Raw genomic sequence first — 25,283 nt, 5'->3', positions numbered from 1 at the left:
GTTACTCGCTTGGATCTGCGGTGTCAATAATTTAAAGCTCTGGCTTACATTTGGCCCTGTTACAGCATCTGGACTTGCAACAAGTGGACCAAAATCTAACAATGATCTTGATATGTCAAAAGTCTGACCCACAGGAGAAACTGCCTGAACATGTTCATTACGTCCTCCCCTCATTAGGCTCTGGGTCATTGCTCCCTGTTCACTTACAGTCAGTTTCTTTTGTGCAAATAATGGTACCGCTGGACCAACAGTAATTAGAAGTGATATAGCATCCGGGGCTGCTCTGCCACCTACACTCTGTGGGAGAGTAACTCCCATATTCTGATTCATCATCGGAGTCAAGTCAGACTGTGTCCCTGTCTCTGGTGTAAATCTTGGCATTACCTGCAGCTGCACTTGGTGCAACAAAATCGGAGTCGGCTCAGTCTGGACCAGTATTGGTCCCGGAACCATGAAGTTGTCTCTAAAAACATAAAGATATATTTTCTGTATCTGCGGCGGCTGCATCTGAGTCTGCGCTACAGGACTAGTTGGCACATTAGGACCACTTTGCACCGCATTATGTGTCAGGTTAGCATTAACCTGCACCAGACTCGCTGTCCCATTAACCTTTTGTCGGGCTGTCAGATCAGCACTAGTACTCGGACCACTCTCGCGTACTGTATACGTTGGTGGTAAGTCTCTCAATAGCTGTGTAAGGAACTCATCATTGTCCGATTCCTCCTCTACTCTTGAAGACTTTCTAGTTCCCTTAATTTCGGATGGACTTCTATTCGTCTTCCTAGTTGCTTTCTTTCCCTCCTTTCTTCTTCCTCGGTCTCCCAGATTCGCAAGCAAAATTTGACCTGCAAATTTTACTCTCAACTGATCAATGGGCCTGTCCTGGTGCACATAGGATTCGCCAAATCTCAGTCTAAAATTTCTTTCGGCCACTTTAACTCACACACTGACTTGTTGACCACACCCAATCAACCTACTAAAACAGACAAATTACAGCATATAACCAAGTGTCTCATACACCTTTCAATACACTCTGGAGTCTTAGACCACGCAGAGTCTGTACATCAACAACCACATGGACAATTTTTGAGCACAAAGCGCCACACGCATGTGAAGTTCGACGACTTCCCTACTCTCATACTGCGAAGTGCGGAGTGCGCACACTCCTACTACAACTTCATTTGGAGTACGCAAACTCCCTAAACCCCTCACAAACCTCACAATTCACCTGCGATTTGCATAAGCTGTGCAAGTGCGACCTATTTAACTCACTCTATCAATATAAAGCCGGGAACATCCTCAAACAGCCATTACCAGGATCCAGGATCTTAGAAAGTCATTTCTGGGCTTAAGGGGACATCATTTTCTCTCCAAGTATCATCACTGAAAAACAAAATCCAAATCTCAATAATAATGAAATCTCAAAAGGACCAGCTTCAAACTGCTACCATAACTGGGAGCACCTGTCACTATATACTGTACGTCTTAGGAGACGAACCAACAGTCTCTTACCATCTCTATTATCACTCTGTATCGGACACCTATAGCAAGCTCTTAAGGAGACTAACCATCAGACTGCTATCATAACTGTTAGCGTGTCAGACCTTAATAAGTATACATACAAGGGGACGCAAATAGGTCGATGAACCTTTTGACTTACAATTAAGAAGTTCTTACCATAGCTCCAGTACACAATCGATAAGCAATACACAATGATCAATGATCATTATTAATCAATAAAATCAATAATCAATGGAGTCAGTAAATGTCATGCACCATTGTTGAAGTAAGCCTCAGCAAGGCCTACTAGTGCAAGGGGTTCACCCTTCTCTGCACAAAGTCCTCAGACCACATAGGAAGAAGTTGGCACAGAAACTGAAATAAAAGACAAAGTTTATTAAACCTCATGAGGTGGTACTACAGTTCAAACAGCACCCTTCAGTAATGTTTGAAGTAGCACACTGAACTGAGAGAGCATGGTCCTTTTATACCCACACAGGGGCTAAAAAGAGGTGGTACAGTTATAGAAGCAAGACTTGCATACATGTAAGGTCTTGTGGAAATGCACAGTCGACAGGTAGGAGGGGCTAACAGTTTTCAAGGACTAACAGCTGCAGACCTTACAGGGCATGTGCGAAAGTGGGAGATGCTAAATATAACTTGTCACTAGGCAGATTTTCAAGAGTAGTTAAAAGAAAGGTAGGACAGAGCACATGGTGAGCACATGGCAGCATGTGGCAGAGAAAAGGGCTGCCATGAATACAAAATGGATTCCGAAAAATGTTCACAATAGTTACTAAATATAAGATATCTTCTGCTAATGCTTAATCTAATCGCTGCTAAACTACAACAGACGACCCTTTCAGCATTAGCTGAAGACATTTGTCTTTCTGGGATAATCTAAATATTCATCTTGTATATTTATGCTCATCATTTCAGCTATTTCCTTATCTAACATGTGTTGTGCTTTCATTTCTGTAATATTTCTTTTGGTAGGCATACAAGCAGTAATACACATGGAGCAGAACATTGGACCACACTGAATACAGATACAGCATGTGAAAAATATTGCAATCATTACACACAGGATAGTCAGTAGTTTCCAGCCCCAGGCGGAAACAAGAGCCCAAAACCATCCAGAAAAAGTCCAAGTACCAGTCTCTGTGTGGATTTCTGCAGCAATTTTATGCAATTTAGATATTGCATCATATACTGAAGGTGAGTGATCTGGAATAAAAACACAGCAACTACTACCGACGATGCGACATGCACCACCTCGGTCAGCTAATATCACATCTAGTACCATACGATTTTGGAGCGCTACAATCCTCGCAATTTGGAGCTCCTCGGTAATATTCCCAAGTGCCAGAGCTGCCTGATTGGTAACAGCTTCCACAACCCTAGTCAATCGTCTCACTTTCCTACTGTTTAACGAAGCACCCACAAAGGAGAACAACCCTAAATTAAAATCAACATATTGTTGCAGGCTAGTATCCGTTTGGTCTACCTCATTTGTACTTATTGCCCTTTTATCTATTTTTAATGATGTCATTGAACAATTTAAAATCTTGGTGATATGAAGCAGGGGCCAAAAACACAGGGGGTAATAGAAAAGATACATAACACACACCTGACCACCCAACAGGTAGTTGGTAATATCCATAGTTACCACAAACAAAATATGTATTATGTGAAGCTATAAAACTACTATTAATTACACCCTCAATAGTTAAAATCAAGGTACAATCGCTTATCCCTACTGGAATTCGCCCAATGCTAGGTATACATAAATCTGCTTTAGTTTTCGTAAGAGAAATCACAAATTGTTCTTTCTTGTCAGAGTCTCTTATATTTGTGAAGACATATGGTATTGAAACATTGTCCGGATGATACTCTTCCCATTCCCATTTAGTTACTTTGGCTTGGGGATACCCATCTTTGTCTTGGTAGCATACTTTATTAAGGCGAAAAAGAAGTCCGCCCTCTGTATGTTTTCCTGATGCAAACAAAAGCGTATACCAAGCTTGACAAGAACCATTGTGTGAAAAAGGAAGAGGAATGAAAGGTGTTCCTCCTTTCTTTTGATGCGCAGGTATCATTCCACATACCCAACAGTTAGTAGTATTTGTAGCATTATGAGTGTGATGCAACATCTGAATGAAAGTTTTATTGAAATAAGATTGACGGTGCTTCTGCTCCTGATAGGGAAGCGTAAAGTAATAGTGATCCTCTGGTACTGGAGTAGTGGCAACAAAAAACTCACGAGCAGGAGCCTTCTTTTCAACAAACCAAGTGATTATTGCTATAATCACCAAAACAACAACAAACCCCATAGTACTAATGATCAGTGTTATACCTGGCTTTTTGACAGGGTCATCCCCAAACTTTTTGCCTCCTTCCTCCTATTTTTTCTGACCTGTTGTTGTTGGCTTTTGACCTCTGGGCACTTTACCACTGCTAACCAGTGCTAAAGTGCATATGCTCTCTGTGTAAATTGTACTATTGATTGGTTTATCCATGATTGGCTATTTAAATTACTTGTAAGTCCCTAGTAGAGTGCATTACCTGTGCCTAGGGCATGTAGATTAAATGCTACTAGTGGGCCTGCAGCACTGGTTGTGCCACCCACTTCAGTAGCCCCTTAGCCTTGTCTCAGGCCTGCCATTGCAAGGCCTGTGTGTGCAGTTTCACTGCCACTTCGACTTGGCATTTAAAAGTACTTGCCAAGCCTAGAACTCCCTTTTTTCTACATATAAGTCACCCCTAATGTGTGCCCTAGGTAACCCCTAGGGCAGGGTGCTGTGTGTGTAAAAGGCAGGACATGTACCTGTGTAGTTATATGTCCTGGTAGTGTAAAACTCCTAAATTCGTTTTTACACTACTGTGAGGCCTGCTCCCTTCATAGGCTAACATTGGGGCTGCCCTCATACACTGTTGAAGTGGCAGCTGCTGATCTGAAAGGATCAGGAAGGTCATGATTAGTATGGCCAGAATGGTAATATAAAGTCCTGCTGACTGGTGAAGTCGGATTTAATATTACTATTCTAGAAATGCCACTTTTAGAAAGTGAGCATTTCTTTGCACTTAAATCTTGTTGTGCCCTTCAATCCACGTCTGGCTAGGTTTAGTTGACAGCTCCTTGTGCATTCACTCAGACACACCCCAAACACAGGGTACTCAGCCTCACTTGCATACATCTGCATTTTGAATGGGTCTTCCTGGGCTGGGAGGGTGGAGGGCCTGCCCTCACACAAAGGACTGCCACACCCCCTACTGGGACTCTGGCAGACAGGATTGAACTGAAAGGGGGCTTGGTGCATTTCTTAGACGCTCTTTGAAGTCACCCCCACTTCAAAGGCACAACTTAGTATAAAACAGGGCCTCTGCCCTACCTCATCAGACATTTGCTGGAGAAGAAACCTGAACCAGAAACTACATCCTGCCAAGAAGAACTGCCTGGCTGCTCAAAGGACTCACCTGTCTGCTTTTCTACAAAGGACTGCTGCCTTGCTTTTGGCCTGCTGCCTGGCTGAACTCTTGTCTGGCTGCAAGAGTGCTCTCCAAGGGCTTGGATAGAGCTTGCTTCCTGTTCCCTGAAGTCTCAGGACCAAAAAGACTTCTCTCTTTCACTTGGACGCTTCGTGCGCCGAAATTTTCGACGCACAGCTTGTTCCGCGGCGAGAAAAACGGCGCACACCGACGCTGATCGACACGACGCCTTCGGGACGACCGAAACTTTGACGCACGGCCTCGCAAGGACAACGCCGCCCGACTTCCAAGGAGAAATCAACACGACACCTGCCGTGAGAGTGAAATTTCGATGCACAGCCCCGCGGAAAACGCGCAGCCGGAAAACAAGCAGGAGAATCGACGCACAGACCCGGGACATCTGGTAATCCCCGCCACCCATAGAAGGAGACGGTCCGCGTGCCGGAAAACGACGCACGTCTTCCCCGAGTGAAATATAACGACGCAAGTACGTGTGTGAAGGTGCGCAACCGACGCACACACCATTTTTCCTCCCGTAGAACGACGCACATCTCCCCGCGTGAAAAATAACGACGCAAGTCCGTGTGTGAACGGGCGTAACCGACGCACACACCATTTTTCCACGCATCTCCTCTTCTGCGGCCCTCTGCGGAGATTTTCCACCAGAAACCAGGTACTTTGTGCTTGAAAGAGACTTTGTTTGCTTTTTAAAGACTTAAGACACTTTGGGCCTCATTATGACCCTGGCGGGCGGCGGAGGCCGCCCGCCAGGATCCAGCCCTCCAAATTACCGCGCCGCGGTCAAAAGACCGCGGCGGGTATTACGAGTTTTCCCCTGGGCTGGCGGGCGGTTCCAGTTAAACCGCCCGCCAGCCCAGGGGAAAACGACCTTCCCACGAGGATGCCGGCTCGTAATCGAGCCGGCGGAGTGGGAAGGTGCGACGGGTGCTACTGCACCCGTCGCGTATTTCACTGTCTGCAAGGCAAGGCCCCGCGACCCCCCCTACCGCCATCCTGTTCATGGCGGCTTTCCCGCCATGAACTGGATGGCGGTAGGGGGGGTCAGAATCCTCATGGCTCCGCAGCCATGGAGGATTCCAATGAGCAGCGGAAAGTCAGCGGGAGACCGCTGACTTTCCGCTTCTGACCGCGGCTGAACCGCCGCGGTCAGAATGCTCATTGGAGCACCGCCAGCCTGTCGGCGGTGCTCCCGTAGTCGGTGGCCCTGGCGGCCACCGGCCGCCAGGGTCAGAATGACCCTCTTTATATCACTTTTCAGTGATATCTTTACAAATTCATATTGCAACTTTGATCGTTTTGACCTGCAAATACCCAGATAAATATTATATATTTTTCTAAACACTGTGTAGTGTATTTTTGTGGTGTTATATTATGGTGTTGTATGATTTATTGCACAAATGCTTTACACATTGCCTTCTAAGTTAAGCCTGACTGCTCGTGCCAAGCTACCAGAGGGTGGGCACAGGCTAATTTTGGATTGTGTGTGACTTACCCTGACTAGAGTGAGGGTTCTTGCTTGGACAGAGGGCAACCTGACTGCCAACCAAAAACCCCATTTCTAACAATCAGTTTGTTATTCATTTCAGCAACAGTGATAATCGACCCTTTCAGAAATGAATTAAAAACCATTGTTGGAGCTCTTATCCCTGGGCAACTGCTGATTTCTTCACCACGGGCCAAGACGGGTGTCACTACTCTAATGCATGGGTGATTTCCCCCCCCTCGCCACATTGGATCTCCGTTTCACTAACCCAGGGTGATAGCTCAACCAGTTTTAAAAAAAAAGAAATCAGATTCTTTCCTCGGTCTCAAATTATATCGCGACACTCCAGAAGTCGTATGGTCCGGGAAGACCTCTGCAGATTCGTCAGGTGAAATAGCACGGCCTTTCTCCGTAGTCAAAATCTCTCGATGATCGGTCAGCACAGCAGGTTCCACCAAGGTAGGTAGCACTCTCTTGCAGTGAGTACTATGGACCCAATTCTTTCGGTTCGTCACTCGAACTGCTGTCCTTGTCGCAAGGAGCACCTGTTTTGGGCCTCACCACCTTGGTTCCAAGATGCTTGATCTTTCAAAGGACTTAATCATCACCTGGTCACCAGGTCGGAGCTCATGGCCTTCACCTGTAGATCTGTCAGGAAGTGCTTCTCGAACCTGTTGATGAATAGAAACCAAATTGTCGTTAACTGTGCCAAATAATCATTCATCAGGACACAAGGTACATCATATACAGAATTTGGCTTAGGAACTCCCCAAATGTTAATTGGCCTCCCAAAAACCACTTAATAAGGACTAAGGCCGATTCGAGAGTGTGGCACAACCTAATAGACAATAATGCCAACGGTAATGCATCCGGCCAAGTTAAGGATGTGGAAGCCTGTATCTTCGCTAACTTCAGCTTCAAAGTAGCATTATACCTTTCCACCAACCCTGCTGATTGTGGGTGGAAAACCGCATGGAACTTCTGTTTGATCCCTAATCCTTTCAGGACATACTTAAAAACTTCCCCAACAAAATGAGGTCCGTTATCATTCCATAAAAGTCTGCAAACACCAAACCTAGGGAAACATTCTTTCAAAAGCACCTTCGCTGTGGTAATGGCAGTATTATCTTTTGTGGGGTACGCCTCTATCCATTTACTGAAGGCACATACCACCACCAAGACATACTTTAAATTGTTGCAGCGTTCAAGCTGAATATAATCCATTTGTAGAACTTCAAAAGGTGCAGTTGGTGTAGCAAACCCTCCCGCAGAAGTACGTGTCCCTTTTCCAGGATTGTATTGTAAACAGATCAAACAAGACTGTACTACTCTCTTAGCTGCACTGGAAATTTCTGGATGCTCCCAATCTTGCGTAAGCAACTTTGTTATTGTTGAAGCTCCAACATGTGCCAGCCCATGTGCCATCTGAACCATAGGTTGTACAAAAGCTATAGGCAATTTCCATTTATCCATCTGCTTATTCCGCCAACAGCCCTCATCATCCAATTCTCCTTCTTCAGACCATTGCTCACGTTCTTTCACAGAAGCAGATTTCTGTATATCTAATACGTCTTGTCTAACATTATGCCAACGTTCAGCTTGTGACTTCACTACATACATAGAAGTAGTGCTTCACTGCATCGCAGTCTCACGTGATACCTTGCCCTATCTTATCGGTCACTTTCTTGTGTGCACTACATTTCACAATAGCTAGTTACTTTGGATATTGCAATGCAGTCAAGAGGTTATGCACTAATTCTCCGTGCATTATCTGTATCCCGTGGGATGTGAGAAAGCCTCTCTCCTTCCAAAGCAAACCAAAATCATGAGCCACTCCAAAAGCATAGCGGCTGTCTGTATAAATGTTCACACATAAGTTAGTACTAAGCTCACATGCTCGTGTCAAAGCTATTAGTTCAGCTGCTTGAGCTGACTTCTGTGGTATATGAGGTGTCTCCACTACCGTGTGTATTGTGGTGATTGCATATGCAGCTGAGGTTGTACCGTCTGGCAACTTCAAACAAGACCCATCAACCCACAGTTCCCCGTCTACATCTGGAAGGGGCGTATATTGTAAATCAATACGACCCTTTGTCTGTTCTTCGGTAAGGAATATACAATCATGTGTTTCTTGTGACTGAGTCACCGGATATGGCAATAAAGTGGCTGGATTTAGTGTTGCACATCTCTTCAGTGTAATGTGAGGAGCCAGCAATGTCAATTCATATCCTGTCATGCGAGCGCTAGTTAAATGTTGAGTCTTTGTTTGATTTAAAAGATCATCAACCGCATGGGGTACTAACACCAACAGCTTATGTGACAAAACTATCCCCTCACTCTGATGTATTGACACAGCTGTTGCGGCAACTGAACGAAAACACCCAGGCAACGCTCGAGCGACAGGATCAAGTACTGCTGATGCACAGGGACGCTGCTTATCGCCATGTGTCTGTACTAAAACTGACAATGCACATCCATCTTTCTCATGTACGTAAAGTGCAAAAGGCATCATGTAATCTGGAGTACCTAACACTGGTGCTGAACAAAGGGCTTGTCGTAGCTGCCGGAAAGCAGTCTCACATTCATCTGTCCATGGGAGGGGCATTGGAGTATCTGTAGTCAAGAGTGCCAGCAAAGGTTTGACAATGTGTGAAAACCCTAATATCCATTGCCTACAAAAAGAAGTAAGACCAAGGAATGCACGAACATCTTTCTGAGTAGAGGGTACTGGTGTGTCTAAAATTGCTTGAATACGATCTGATGTAAGTGCACGGCCCTCTTTAGACAAAAGGTGACCTAAATAGGTTACCTTTGGTCTACAATATTGCAATTTCTTTCTTGACACTTTATGATGGTGTGAAGCAAGAAAAGAAAGTAAGGACAAAGTGCACTTTTTACATTGCTCAGGGGTATCAGCCGCCAACAAAATATCATCGACATATTGTATGAGAGCCACACCTTCAGGCAAATTAAAAGAATCAAGTTGTCATTTTAACGCTTGACTATAAATACTTGGACTCTCAGTATAGCCTTGAGGAACTCTGCAAAATCTATGTAATCGTTTATTCAAAGTAAAACCAAACAAATATCGGCTGTCTGGATGAATAGGGATCAAAAAGAAAGCATTCTTCAAGTCTATCACAGAGAACGTAGTTGCTGTCGGGGGAACCAAAGTAAGAAGTGTTGTGATGTCAGATACCACAGGATATTGTGGTATCACAATCTTATTGACTTCTCATAAATCACTAATGAATCGGTAAATCCTGGTATCAGTATCCTTTTTCAGAATAAGAATAATTGGACTGTTACAAACATTATACAGAACTTCCTCAACAACTCCAACTGCAATAAGATCATGCACAATTCGTGTGGGTGCTTCTTCGCCCTCCTGTGAAAGTTTGTATTGAGGCAAACGTGGCAATACAGCTCCCTCCTTGACACTAATATGTACCGGTGGAATAATCATTTGTCCCACATCAGTATCTGAAGTAGCCCACAAAGTACTAGGGAGTGAAGCTAATGCAATATCCTCTTTAACAAGACAAACTCTTTCCATCACAGGATGATTATCATTTAAAATAACACGCACCGCTTCAGGAGAGCATCGTATTGTAGACCTGAAATACTTCAGCATATCAAGACCCACAATATTGTCTGGTGTATTTGGAGAAAGCAAAAATGGACATGGAGCAGTAAATTTATCAACATGGAATGCAAGTGGTTGTGACAATGGGCTAGGGGAAGGTGTTCCATCGAAACCTATCGGTGTAATGGTTAAGCCAGACAGGGGATCCCTTGGAATCAATTGTTTAGACAATGCGCTACGAGTAGCTCCTGTATCAACCAGAAACTGATCAGTAGAACCCAAAACATGTGCTGTAACATAGGGACCCCTCTGATCTACTGGAACTTCAACTGATTCCTTACCCCATCCTAGGCAATCCTATGCATAAGCAGAATCTTGGAAATCAGGCTGCACGTGGTTAGACATCTGGTATTGGTTCCGTCTTTCAAAAGTGTTAAACCCATCCTGCTCTCGTACATTAGCATCAACCCTAGCATGATCATTCGTGCTTCTTCTAGGTCCTGAATATCGTGAGCGATTTCTCATTTGTCCCCGACCACGTGAACACTGCTGAACACGTAGTGCTGGACAATCGGCAGCCCAATGCCCACATTTCTTACAATACGCACACTGATCAACAGACAAATTTGAACGAGTGTAAGAACCATAAGATCCACGTCCACCTCTATCACTACCTCTAAAAGGTGGACCATAAGCTTGAGCCAACATAACCTTCGTCTTTAATTCTTTAATCTTTTTATACTCGCTACCTTTTGCTTCTAATTCCTGACGTTCATAATACTGAGCCATAGTCAAAAGAGAAACCGGAGTAGAGGTAGTCCATGAACTTTCACTAGCTTTTAGACGACTAGCTATTCCTGGTAACAGATTTGCGACATATTTATCGACAAACAAATGTCTGCCCATATCATCTGACAATATGTGGCCGCTAAAATCATGAAATGCTTCTTCAAAGCATGTAAAGAAATCAGAGACCGATTCATCTGCCTTTTGCTTACAAGACCCTAAAACAGTCCAATCTATCTTTTTAGGGGGAATAATCGTTTTTAACTTAACTAATATGGCTGCAGGAAGATCTAGAATCAACTGATATGGCTTTTTCGCAGGTTCCCTATCCCCGTCCATCTGTTCTAATTCTTTCCATGACGCCCCAAAAACTACACGATCATCAATTTTACAAACAGTTCTCCACTTATCTGGCGGTAATATCAATCCGAAAAATAAATCAATGTCAGCCAAAGTCATAGTACAAGAACTAATTGCTCCCTCAACTTCCTCATAAAAGGCGGCTGGATTTTTCCACGGGGCAGGTAATGCTGTTTTAAGTTCCATTACATCTGCCCTATTCCAAGGAGTATACACCCAATTATAAATAAAATAACCCTTAGCATCAACAGAAGTTTTATCATCACTTGTACCCAATACTTTAGGAGGAACATACAAAGGCGCGGCCTCCCGCATTGGTTTCGCATGAACTATCATAGTCTTATCTGTTCCGAAGATGGAAGCTTGCACCCCGCCGGTCTGAGATGTCCATGCAACTACGTCCACAACCTTTTTCTCCTCTTACAAACGGACTGCCACAACACATAATTTCACCAAACGCCTGATTGCATCAGCCACCTGGGAGAAAACAAAAAGACCATCATGCATTTGCTTATGATCAGCTGCTACATCATTGGGCTCTAACTCATCAGAATATTTCCGATATAGTTCAATAACTTCTGAGCCAAATGCCTCAGTAAAATATAGCTGCTCTTTTTCCGTTCACCCTTTCATGTTGTCTAAAAGTTCAAAAGCAGAGACAACGCTACAAATTGTTTTACGAGCAATAGATCTAAGCTCAGGGGCACGGTCAGCAGGCAACATAGAGCAACTGTCTCGCATCTTCTGTTGCTCCGAACTGGAGACCTTAGCTAACTCATGAGGCGCAGAAGGAACGACATACGGAGGTGGAGGGTGATCTAGTATCAAAAAATCATCATGTGGTTTATTAAGGATAGGATAGAGAGGTTGCCTAACAGTGTATTGGCCAGTTACCTGTAATTTACGTTCTTTCTCTTCTAGCTCCTTTAAGTCATTTATTTCTTTCTTTCTCATTTCCAATGCTTTCACATATACATTCTTCCGCTGCTCTTTCTCAAGCAAGGCTTGCTCACGCTTCACCCGTCCATGCACTTCTTTCTCCCACATTCGTACACAGTCAAACATATATTGCCTAGACTTTCGCTTACACATACATTGTTCCACATACTCAATCTTTCGCAAATCAAATGACCCATGCATAGGCCAACGTAACTCAGGATCCGCACGAGTGTATTTATTCCATAATGTGCTGTACATTATAGAAGAAAGACCATGTTTAACATACATATCTCTATTGGGCGTCGCCTCTGGGGGTGCCGGTTGCGATTCTTCCAGTCTCAAATTGGTACCATTACAAAAGCAACACATCCTACGAAGTGCGCTAAAAACAGGCATGCCAAAAATAGTGCAGAATATGCAATATTATAATCAAAGTAGCACTTAAGGTGCCGTTCAAATCAAAATTAAATTGGAGAAAATTCTCCTCATTACCTGCCTATGTAAATTGCAATTTATATATTAATTCAAAGGACACAAATTGACTAGTCACCCAAAACACGAGAGCCACAGTAAGTAGTGCTAAACTTCATTCCCAAACAAAGGCATCAAAACCCACAACAAGTGCCGTAAAACGGCTCTTACCAATCACAGGGTGTCCAGATTCCAACTGCCAAGTTCTAAAATCGACCAAATGGTCACTGCATGACAAATGAACAAAAAGGATCTCAGTCGAGGACCGGCGCCACCTGGATGGTCAAATCAGAAAGAAGGGAAAACGCTGTGGTTGCCAAGACTCGGGTCTCCTCAGGCATTGATCGTCCGCAGCGAGATCCCAATCCTTCGTCGCGACCAATCCGTTGGGGGTCCGAGTCACCGATGAGTCCCTGTTCCGGCGCCAATTTGTTGAAGTAAGCCTCAGCAAGGCCTACTAGTGCAAGGGGTTCACCCTTCTCTGCACAAAGTCCTCAGACCACATAGGAAGAAGTTGGCACAGAAACTGAAATAAAAGACAAAGTTTATTAAACCTCATGAGGTGGTACTACAGTTCAAACAGCACCCTTCAGTAATGTTTGAAGTAGCACACTGAACTGAGAGAGCATGGTCCTTTTATACCCACGCAGGGGCTAAAAAGAGGTGGTACAGTTATAGAAGCAAGACTTGCATACATGTAAGGTCATGTGGAAATGCACAGTCGACAGGTAGGAGGTGCTAACAGTTTTCAAGGACTAACAGCTGCAGACCTTACTGTGCATGTGCGAAAGTGGGAGATGCTAAATATAACTTGTCACTAGGCAGATTTTCAAGAGTAGTTAACAGAAAGGTAGGACAGAGCACATGGTGAGCACATGGCAGCATGTGGCAGAGAAAAGGGCTGCCATGAATACAAAATGGATTCCGCGAAATGTTCACAATAGTTACTAAATACAAGATGTCTTCTGCTAATGCTTAATCTAATCACTGCTAAACTACAACACCATGACCTTTCGGCCATGAATAACCACACCTTAAGGAAAAGTTTAGTAAGTTTATTTCCCTATATCAACAATGCTAAGGTCACGGAGATTCATTTCAATATTAAATAAAACACATATTTAAAAACCACACTGGTTGTCCAGAGCGTCGGAAGAAACGCAATCTAATCAAAGTTTAGATTACAACACATTCTAAAGTTACAGTGCAAATCAATAGCAGAGTCAGCTGCGTTGATGAAATTTAATACATGTAGTTAAGCAGAGAAATCCAACAGACGTCAGTCTCTTGGTCAATAGTCAGAAACCCTCAACTAACCTCAGATTAACATCAGATTGTTGGGTTTCATGCAAAACAATTTAGTAACACACATTTGGAAAACATCTAACTATGATTTTATTAAAACAGCGCAGTTGGTACCTAGAAAGAAAAAGCAAAATATGTATAACAGTCACAGTTTATCATTTTATACCTATTCTCCGTGTGGGTCAGCAAAGCAGAATCAGTCTTCGTCCTCTGGTCATCAGTTGATCAGCAAGGCATCAGCCTCTCAGTCAGATATGAGCCCAATGTCAGAATGATTGTCTCTCTCCTAAACCCTCGAATCTCTCTTAAAGTTCTGAATAAGTCTCTCAAAATCTGTGTGTAGGTCTTCTCTCCATCATGTTGTTATCTCAAAGTCACCTAAACTATCCCCTAATTCCCTATTGATCAGTTAATTGTATGTTCATACTTTATCCAATAATATATCTATGTCAAATCTATGAATTCTAATATTTCACCATTCACATACAGTGATTGGTCCGTCTTACGATGTTCTCATCATTCGGCTTGTCGGGTAACAATATTGTTGCAGCTTCAGCTCCAGTCAGTATCTTCATTGTTCTTGTCCTGGGAAAGTCAGTCTCACACACATTACACATAAAATGTTACACTAGCAGGAACAGCTTCTGTTAAGCACATTTAAAAAGACAATGAACATTTCACAGTTTATTTCACTTGGTCACCATTTTTATTAGACACTAAGAAATACAGATCTGCATGAAGCCTGGCAAAATAGGCCAAGATACTCGCTAAGTTAAGGCCTGCAATTAATAAAACGAAAGCATACTTCATAACCCTTAATATGACATATTACTGCATTAATCTAATACCTTTTCAACATTTCATATGTATTAATCATTAATTAGTCCATTTTGTTAACATCGGTGACCATTCTTCGATGTCACATTTTCAAATGCGTGCATTATTTTTCTACGTTATTCATTTTCTACATAAACTCATTATTCAAAAATAAATAAACACTCATTAATACATTTTATTAAAGACACCTGCGCTAGCACATGTCACATTCAGTTGAAAAAACAAGCAACACTGCCCCTTCAGACGGCAGAAATCGCAACAGCTTCCTCATAGAAAGATCATCGGTGAAACAAGCAACCTCCAACTTAAATATTGTTCCAGTCAATGTCAGTGTTCAGAACTGGAGATAAAGCATGTAATAGGAGGGACAGCTGGTGACCTTACTCACTACCTCATCATCTCAGGTGCCTTTCTTTGTAACACAGACATCTCGCTGTGCAGTGCATGTACATTTTACTCTGGGAGGAGCAGACACCTCTCTGCCATGTGTGGTCCTCCAACACTCCTCTCACCTCTCCACATCTGGCAGACAGTGTTGTCTCTCCTCAACAGACACAGACCTCTCTGTGGTGAAAGGTCCACAGACATCTCTTTCTGAGCTTGGAGGTGTCCATACAGCTTTCTCTGCCCTACACAGCCATATCGTTCTTTTCTTCACAGGCACCTCCCCTGACCTCTGGATTGTGTATTGGTGAACTGTGTGCCTGGATGACTGAAAGATGCTCTTGTGGATCAGTGGGTAGCAACATGCAAAGGGGTATGAAGCCAGTTCAACCATATGGTAAACGTGGGTGGTTGCAAATAGTCAATTTGATTATGCACCTAATTACTTGATGGGTGCTTGTTTTTGCTTTATGAGCTCTGCCACACAAGCAGGGTACTTCTGAGCAGGGTAGACCTAAACGACAATAGTAGTTTATGTATATAGCCCCAAGTGGTCAGACCCATGCCTGGATCCAACGGGACCACGATGGATACCTGGATAGAAGGATAGGGACTCAAACCAAATTCACAGCTATTCCATTCACAAAGTAGTGTAACATCGCAAGAGCCTAATCCTTACAGACATTGTAAATCTGCAACTTGTTGATGATATACGTGGAGAACAGATACTGGTTTCCCCACAAACACATGGTGTTTATGTCAGTGCAAAGTCTCTAGAGCAAAAATTGTTGAGAATAGTGGGAAGGCTTAGGCTTGCCAATTAATGAGGAATCCTATCTTGGAAACATTGAAAATTGATTTGAGGCTCGGACCTGTGAACTCCAAATTGCACTTTAATATCATCATTTGAAGCACTTACCCATGGTACTCTAAAATCTGAGGTTGTAATTCAAACACCTCTACAGTCAGTGCTTCACAACAGGTCTCGGTAGTTGCCACATAAACTCACTGAGTAATTCTAATTGTTATAATTCCTCTTTGTACGCCACAGTGGGCCAGCCACTGATTATCACGTTGTGGAATGCCTGCCTCTGTCGTAGCACTCTCTTCCATGAACTGTAAGGTATGTTTCCTTTTTCCCAATTCACTTAAGACTTTAAAAGCTTTTTACCTCCGCGTTTGCAGAAAAAGTAGGTGGGTGCTTCCTTAATATGCACAAAATGCAGTTTGTAGTTGTGTTGGGGAAAGGCGGAAGCCCCTATCTAGTGCTCCGTTGGTGGTTGTGTGTTGCGGGACTGCAGGGTGCTGTGACCTTCTCAGGAAGGAGGCTGTGACAGGACAGGACGCCCGACCTTGCCGCAGGTGGAGGCCAATGTTCGGTGCTCCGAATAGAGCATATTGTTGAGGGTGGAGGACACTGCATGGGGACGCAGCATTCGAGGTTTATTATTTGTTTCTACACTTACCATTCCGACTGCTGGCCAGCACTGACACAGCTCTCTCTGGCTCCATCAGCAGATTCCTAAGCCTGTCCTTAGGGCTCGGGTCTCCTTCTCAGCCCCACATAATTTTCCACACCCTTGTCATGTCTAGCATTATATGTACAGTTAATGACAGTGCTGGAGCTAATTGGGCCCCACGGTGTCATTCTGTGCATGTGTAGCGTCAGCCATGCCAATTTCCTTTGTAAGCTCCTGGTTTGCCGAAATGTATACATTTCCATTCTGTAAACGTACATTGAAGGTCGAAAGTTTTTCTGAATCAGTTTTAATGGGACAGGTTACGTGTCTTGCTTTGATGGAGTTTGCAAAACTCTGAATAAGGTCCTTAACTTTATGTGGCTTGCTATATGGAAGGTAGGAAAACATTAAGCTATTTTCTGGGACCATATTACCTGCATACCTCATTACAGGATGATTGCAGAATGGCCTTTCTCAGTCCTGCCAAGCACAGCACAAGTCCAGTACAATTGGTGAATGACAGCAAGTCGAGGGTGTTCTATACTATTATTTTCAGAGATGGGGCACCATCATATTTAGCCAGAGGACAATGTGGAATGGATAATGTGCAGTAGCGTAACGAAACTTGAGAGGGGGGACTTGCAAAATCCCTGGAGGGGGACCCCTTCCCCTGAATCCAGGGAGGAGCCTGTCTCTTGTGCACAGTGTATTGGGCTGGGGGTGGGGGGGCTCTGGAGGTCGCCCCCCCGCCCCCCCAATGCACTGCAGAGGCTGCTGGGGCCTTTGTTACACCACTGAGTGATGCGGTGGTGTCAGCCTGCGCTCCTCCACAGTGGTCCTCATGTACAGACTTAATAATGTCCTCACAGACACTTTTAATATGTCCTCAAAAGATGCTTTTCAACGTTTCCTGGGGTGTCCACTTTATATCTAGGAAGGGTCAAGGAGAGGTTACTCTCAAGTTTCTGGAGAGAGAAAAAATATCCCAACATTTACACTTAGATCACTACATACAGTACTCAAAGAAGTGCAGTGTCTCTGATGTGTTGAGGAAGGTTATTTTCTGCCAGCACGAAACAAGAACAGAACACGATCATGATAATGAGTCATTCTTATACAATAACGTGTTCTTTTTATATCTATTTCTTCCAAAGTTCTTTATGTAGGCTGTATTTTTTTGTATGCGATCATCCTTATCGAGTTCGAGCTGAGAATGATTTCACTAATCTCGGAAGGGTGTAAGGCGAATTTAATCATGATGTGATCTTAATCTGACCTGCTGAACACATACAGAACTCAGTAATGCACTTTTAATCTACTGGGTGGTGTTATAAGGTATATCGTATGTTTGAACGTTAACAAATAGGACGAAAAATAAATTAATGGATACTGTCAATACGGTTGGTTACACTACAATGTGTGTACAGAAAGCCACACACCGTATGTCTCCCAGGACAACACATCTATATTTACCCATGTTCAGAAATTTAAATACACACCCATGCACATACGCACACCAACCATCAAGCATGAAGGCACAAGTTCACAAATACGAGCAGTCATGCGTGTCCCTGTGCATTTGGAGGCAGATTGTGAGGTACATCAGCAGAACAAGCCATGCTGTGGAGAAGGGGGTACAATGTGCTATCTTCAGTGCATAGGTAGAAGTGCACTGGGAAGCCTTTGGTGATGTGTACTAGGGAAGCACTAGTAATGCACTACAGGGGAGCACTGGATTATGTATCATTTATAGCACTAGGGCTCATACATAGGGAATTGGCGTAGGGCAGCACCACAAGTCTTATTGCTGCACTCCCTACGGCAATGTGAAAGGGCAGGAATGCACTGCATTTATTAAATATGGTGCATTCCTGTCCTTTCCCCCTGCGCTGGCACACAGTTGGCTGCCCTAGCACCAATGTAGGCACCTTTGCATCATGGTGCCCGTGTTACATGCAGGATTGTTTTTGTGCAGGAAGGTACGCCTTCCTGCATAAAACAATCCTGAGAGCCGTTTTCCTCTTTCTATGTGTGCTGTGGAATGCAGCACACTTGGAAAGAGGATAAAATGAGGAGGAATGAAAATATTCCTCCTCGTTACGTCTGCTCTGGGGAGGTGTAAGGTTTGGGCGCTGTCCCAGGTTTATGTCATTAAGTGAATCTGGGACAGCGTCAACATCCATGGATGTTCTGTGGGAAAACCTGCATAATTTAAGCATATTAGAGCTGAATTTGTAAGTAATTCTGTGTGATTATGCTAAACTGAATTACATTAGTTATGCCTATCCACAGGTTAGTCATTTATTTTAATACGGTATTTGTTAAGCATTAATAACCACCCTCCGGGCATAATCTTGTATGCATTATGAGGTCCAGGGTGATTAGCAACATGTTGTGCAGATTGATATAATGCTGCCCTGCACACATCAATATGCAGTAGATTGATTTCCAGTGATATCAGAATGGTCTAAAGTTGCCCCATATCAGGCATTAGCAGCTCATCTAGTCTTATTCTTTTTGATTGCAATCAGGGTTTTTTAGAAATTTCTCACATTTTAAATCTGGGACTGCAAGTGTCAGCATACAAAGAAGAAAAATATCACATATACTACTTACATATGCCATTTTTGAAGGCTATTTTCACTTTTGTATTCTAACATATTTGAATCATTTGTTGGAGAGGCTAATAGACAGACAGTGTATTTATAATGGTAAACCAAAGTCTGACTCAAACTCTTCTAGCTAACAGTCTGAGGCTAAACCCAATGAATATTGCATTCCTCCTCTTGTGCAACAGTGCCAAGCAGTCTCAGACTCTCGTGTAGCTCTCCAACTTAATCCTAGCAGACTGCCATCTGCCTACTCCCTCCGAGGTGACATAACACACAAAATTTCTTTGATTCACCTTCGTCTCTGGCCTCACATTCAAAGAAAACATTACCAGGAAGATCAAGTAAGAATGGAACCAACTCTCTCTCCTCTCACACCTGGGTGGAGACAATGACCGGCTTGATGGTCTCCTTGACAAAACCCTAAATCTCTGAAAGGCATCCTTCATACAACGACATGCCTCATCAAGGGTTTGAAGGCATTTTATCACTTCTTCCTTAACTACTCTGCCCCCACTTCCAAGCCAGTATCATCTTCAATACCAGCTGCTTTACTTCTAAGGTCCTCAGAAACAAGACCCCTATGTACCTGACCAAAAAACTAAACACGTGTGGAGGACAATGCCATAGTAGGAACTGGACATCCCCAACCCGGAGACAAATCTATTCAAGGAATTGCAAACTAGGTGGCAGGCCTTGTCTGGCGCTACAACCAGGATTTGAAACACCAACACATCAATATTCAATTCCTCTTCTTTTGTATCAATGACCCACCTACAATTCAGGGAAGAGGTAAAAGCACACCCCATCAAGAAACATTACTCCCCAACATAGCAGTTGTGCAATGCCACCTACCCCCCTTACGTTGTATCGAGCCTAGAGGGCTCTGTCATCTGTACAGCCCTCCACTGCTCTCCAGCTAGGCTTTCACTTCACAAATACCAAAACATCTGTCCATGCACACATACATACAATATACATGAAATTCACACAGTCTCCCAAGCAAACATGCATAACTAAAAGAGGCTTCATATCAGTAATGTGGTCTTTAACCACTCCTATGCCGTTGACCAGCATTATTTGGTATTTTGGGGATTTTAAGCCTTTACCTATTATGGTACAATAAAGACTACAAATCCTTAAATGCAGTTCTGTAGCAAAAGAATCAGGAATGGCTAAAGATGTGCCAAATTGTATAATTACACACCAACAACTCACAAGGACTAGAATGATGGAAAATAAATGTGAAAACAAACGTGAAAAGTTGTCTGTGTTATGCTAATATACTCTCATATATTGTTGTGTTCAATATGTCAAATAACTGGATGTTGTTTCACATTAGTTTGAGACTTGCTGTAACACTTCTCACGTGTTGTGTTTTATTTTTAAAATTAAAATATATTTCACCCTTTGTGATGTTTGCAGTTTGACTTGTCTTTGGTTCTTTGCTGAATTTGTGTCTTGCATTTGAAACAATTAAATTATCAGAGTGATAATTTCAGTTGTGTTTAGTTAAACACTGCTCTCAAAAGGTTTCATAGTCAGTGTAGGCATACCAATGCTGACAGAAATAGCCTCACACAATAAGTTGTAGTAGTGTGATGTACCAAAGGGAAAAGACTAATTGAAACTTCTTTCAACAATGCAATTCCTGACTCAAATCAGGTATACTACTGGTATACTAAATCTAAAGGTATACTATTGTTGCCAGAATGTGGATTTACCTTAAAAAATGAAAGACAAGAGGTGTTTGACAAAACAGTTGTTTTAATTAAACGTAGCGGCAGGGAGAGCAGTACAGAGTTGTGGTTTGATGACTGTCTCAAAGCACGTTGGTTCTGAGTGCCATTTTTATATATATATATAGTATCGTAAAACAATTCTGTGCATTCTTTGGAGAAAGGAATCCAGGCCTAGTCACAGAGCTGTAAATCTGACCATCTGATAAAGTGCACGGGTAGGTCTCGACCTGGCATTGACATGATGCAGGCCAGATGTCCAGCATGGGGAGCGTGTGATCACTGTATGTTGTGTGTGTCTTGTGTTCTGATTGGCTGAATGTTCCTAACTTTATGTGGCATCAAATTTTTATCGTGTTTTGGGAACACGCACCCCTCTGGTTAAATGCGTTTTATTGGGGCCAGTCTCCTAGTACCACTGCGCTGTCACTGCCTATCTGAATGATTGATCTGGGTTTTTACTGTTTGCATGTTTGTCTATGGGCTGCGTGTCACCCTACCTGTGATTTGTCAATCAGTTGCTTGAGGACTAAGTTGCAGGCCTTGCTTGACCACGTATTTCTGAGTCTGGGTTGATAAGGAGGTCACATTGGGTGTATTCTACAACAGTGATACGGGTTTGTTGTTATGCATACACATATCATGGCATACATCAACAATGTTCTTATTAATATTAAAATTTGCATAAAATTAAGGGCCAGATGTAGGAAACACTTTGCGAGTCGCAAACGGCAAAATCTGCCGTTTGCGACTCGCAAATGCGTGTTTCCTATGCAGAAATGCATTTTGCGAGTCGTTACTGACTCGCAAAATGCATTTCCGAATCGCAAATAGGAAGGGGTGTTCCCTTCCTATTTGCGATTCGCAGTGGTATGCAACTCCATTTGGGACCGCGTACGCGGTCGCAAATGGAGTCGCAGTTACCATCCACTTCAAGTGGATGGTAACCCACTCGCAAATTGGAAGGGGTCCCCATGGGACCCCTTCCAGTTTGAGACTGGACCCCAAAATATTTTTTCAGGGCAGGGAGTGGTCCAAGGGACCACTCCCTGCCCTGAAAAAACCGAAACAAAAGGTTTCGGATTTTTTTGAAATGCAGCTCGTTTTCCCTTAGGGAAAACGGGCTACATTTAAAAAAAAAGAAAACTGCTTTATTTAAAAGCAGGTCGCTAACATGGAGGCCTGCTGACTACAGCAGGCCTCCATGTTAGCGAGTGCCTATACTCGCTATGGGGCCGCAATTTGCGACCCACCTCATTAATATTAATGAGGTGGGTCATTGCGACCCCATAGCGAGTTGCAGTCGGTGTCTGAGACACCGTACTGCATAGCAATTTGCGAGTTGCAAATTGCGAGTCGGAAGGACTCGCAATTTGCAACTCGCAAATTGCCACCTACCTACATCTGGCCCTAAATGTTCCCGGTTTTTTATTGTGAAGTTGGTAAAACTGAATCCTAAAGATTGATTGTTGGGTTTTAAGCAACCACAAAGCCAGTACTTCAACTTGGACCTCTAGGTGCCCTTTTCTAAAGCCTGCAAAAGGATTTGACATGTGCATGCTACAAGGGATTTCTTTCTACTGGCACAGCAATGAACACATTACATTGCCAGATCAATTATGATGTGAACATTTTAAACCCCTGGGGACTCAACAAATGGCAAAGTCAGCTATTTTATTTGCCACACTGGTATCCCTTTCTCGAATCCCCAGTTAGTTAGATAAAGGACGCTATATTCACAATCTCAAGACAAACCAAAATATTATTTGGAGGAAAGTGGTAAAATAGCTTAATTGTCTGCAACCCAACTTTGTCTCCTATTACTTGATAACTTTAAGATTGCATTTGACCATGTACACTGCTTTGCTGCCTTTTGGTTGGGTTTTCACTATAAAAATGTGATATACAGACATATAATATAGATACAACTATATTCATCAAGAAATAAAAGCAGTGCTGTTTACTGTGTGTTCACTCAAAATATCACAAAAGTTGAAGAACTCACCCTTTCTGCTGTCAGGCTCTCTATTGGCTGTGCTATCTGAAAAAATATAACAGCAGAGGAGACACGACAGAAGATTGTTCTTGCAAGCCCCCTGCACCTCCATTTTCAGGGCAGCTATTTAGTGCAAGGAACAGCCTACCAGTGTCACTGATGTGTTGGGGGAAACACCCAGTATGCCCAATATACTTATCATGTGGGTGCTAAAGCAAATATATTAATTAGAAATCATTAATGGATGTTTATGTATTTTGAATGATTAACGTAGAAAAATTAATGTGCACTTTTGAAAATGTGCCCTTGAAGAATGGCAACCAAAATTCACGAATTATATTAAAAAGGACTAAAAACATGTGGAATATTGAAAATATATAATAACAATGTAGTAATATGACATTATGAGATATATAACATGTGTTTTGCATTATATTGTAGAGCTAACTTGGCCAAATTTGTGGCCTAGTTTTGCCAGGCCATGTGCAGAAGCTGAATATAAATGCTCAATGTAGAAATGCTGATGTCCTGAACTGATCATGAAGCGCTCATTGTTAACAAAATCTGTTCAGCTAAAATCCTATGCATGAACCGACGGACTGTAGATGAGGACTGTGTAAAGCATACTGGGTGTACTTTCCCAGGACTTGAACAATGGAGACACTGGCTGGAGAAGATGCACCATTTTCGATACCTGATGAGATGGATGATGAGAACATCGTAAAGTAAACCAATCAACTACATGGGAACTGTGTAATACTAGAATTCATAGATTTGAAATACGAGGATTATTGGTTAGGGTAAAATCGTGTGATTAATTGACCAATTAGGAATTGGGGGATAGTCTGGGTGACTTTGATATAATGACGTGACAGAATGGGAGAGCTCAGATGTTAGTGACTGTTGTCTGAGACCTTATTCCGAAACTGATGCGATATTGGGGGAGAAGAGATTTGAGATTCTGTTATTGGGCTCACACTCTCTAAGAGGAGAGCCTGATGCAATGCTGATCAATTGATGACCTGAAGTGAAGACTGACTATGGGCCTGATTCTAACCTTGGCGGACGGCGGAGGCCGTCCGCCAAGGTTCCGCCGCCAAATGAACGCACCGCGGTCACAAGACCGCGGCGGCCATTCTAACATTTCCTCTGGGCCGGCGGGCGCTCTCCAAAAGAGTGCCCGCCGGCCCAGAGGAAATGCCCCTGCAACGAGGACGCCGGCTCAGAATTGAGCCGGCGTAGTTGCAGGGGTGCGACGGGTGCAGTTGCACCCGTCGCGTATTTCAGTGTCTGCATGGCAGACACTGAAATACTTTGCGGGGCCCTCTTACGGGGGCCCCTGCAGTGCCCATGCCGTTGGCATGCCAGGGGCCCCGCGGCACCCCCTACCGCCATCCTGTTCCTGGCGGGAGACCCGCCAGGAACAGGATGGTGGTAGGGGGTGTCAGAATCCCCATGGCTGCGGAGCGCGCTCCGCAGCCATGGAGGATTCCAAAGAGCAGCGGAAAGTCGGCGGGAGACCGCCGACTTTCCGCTTCTGACCGCGGCTGAACCGCCGCGGTCAGTATGCTCGTGGGAGCACCGCCAGCCTGTTGGCGGTGCTCCCGTGGTCGGTGGCCCTGGCGGCCACCGGCCGCCAGGGTCAGAATGACCCCCTATGTTGCTGATCTATACCGTGGATAGGTAGCTATGACAATGTGTCTGAATTACCTTTTGTGCCTTTCCTTTATAAGTACCAACTGGGCTGAGTAAATAGTTTTCCTTTCAGCTAGATGTTTTTCCAAATTCGTGTTCTAAACTGTTTTTACATGAAGTCTCACATGCTAATGCTAATCCGGGTTAGGTGAGGTTACTATTCTAAAACGTTGACATATACAATGACAATGATGGATGGACTAATCTGCAGAACTCTGCTACCGATGTTGACTTATTCACCTTTGATTCATATGTTGTTCTGTGCTGAAGCGTTAGAATGTATTTTGTCTCACGCTCTGATTAGATTATGTTATTGGTGGTCACTAATGAATTAATCTTGATTTGATTTGAATAAAGTTTGAATTAATCTCATGACTTAGTATTGTAACTAATAGGGAATAAAATTGCTAAAACTTATATTGAGTTGTGTTTTCTTCATGACTGAAGGGTCATGGTGTGATGGTATTAACTGTCATTAATGATTAGCTTAATCGTTATTGTTTTTTTTGTGAATTGATTATTGAGTACATTGGTCACACCATAGCTAGGATAGTCCATGCGAATCAAAAGGTTCATCCACCTGTGTGCGTCCCCTTATAAGTTTACTTATTAAGGACCAGGAG

The sequence above is a fragment of the Pleurodeles waltl genome, chromosome 5 (genome assembly GCF_031143425.1).
Source record: "Pleurodeles waltl isolate 20211129_DDA chromosome 5, aPleWal1.hap1.20221129, whole genome shotgun sequence".
NCBI classification, from domain to species: Eukaryota; Metazoa; Chordata; class Amphibia; order Caudata; family Salamandridae; genus Pleurodeles; species Pleurodeles waltl.
This window is presented reverse-complemented; position numbering follows the sequence as displayed.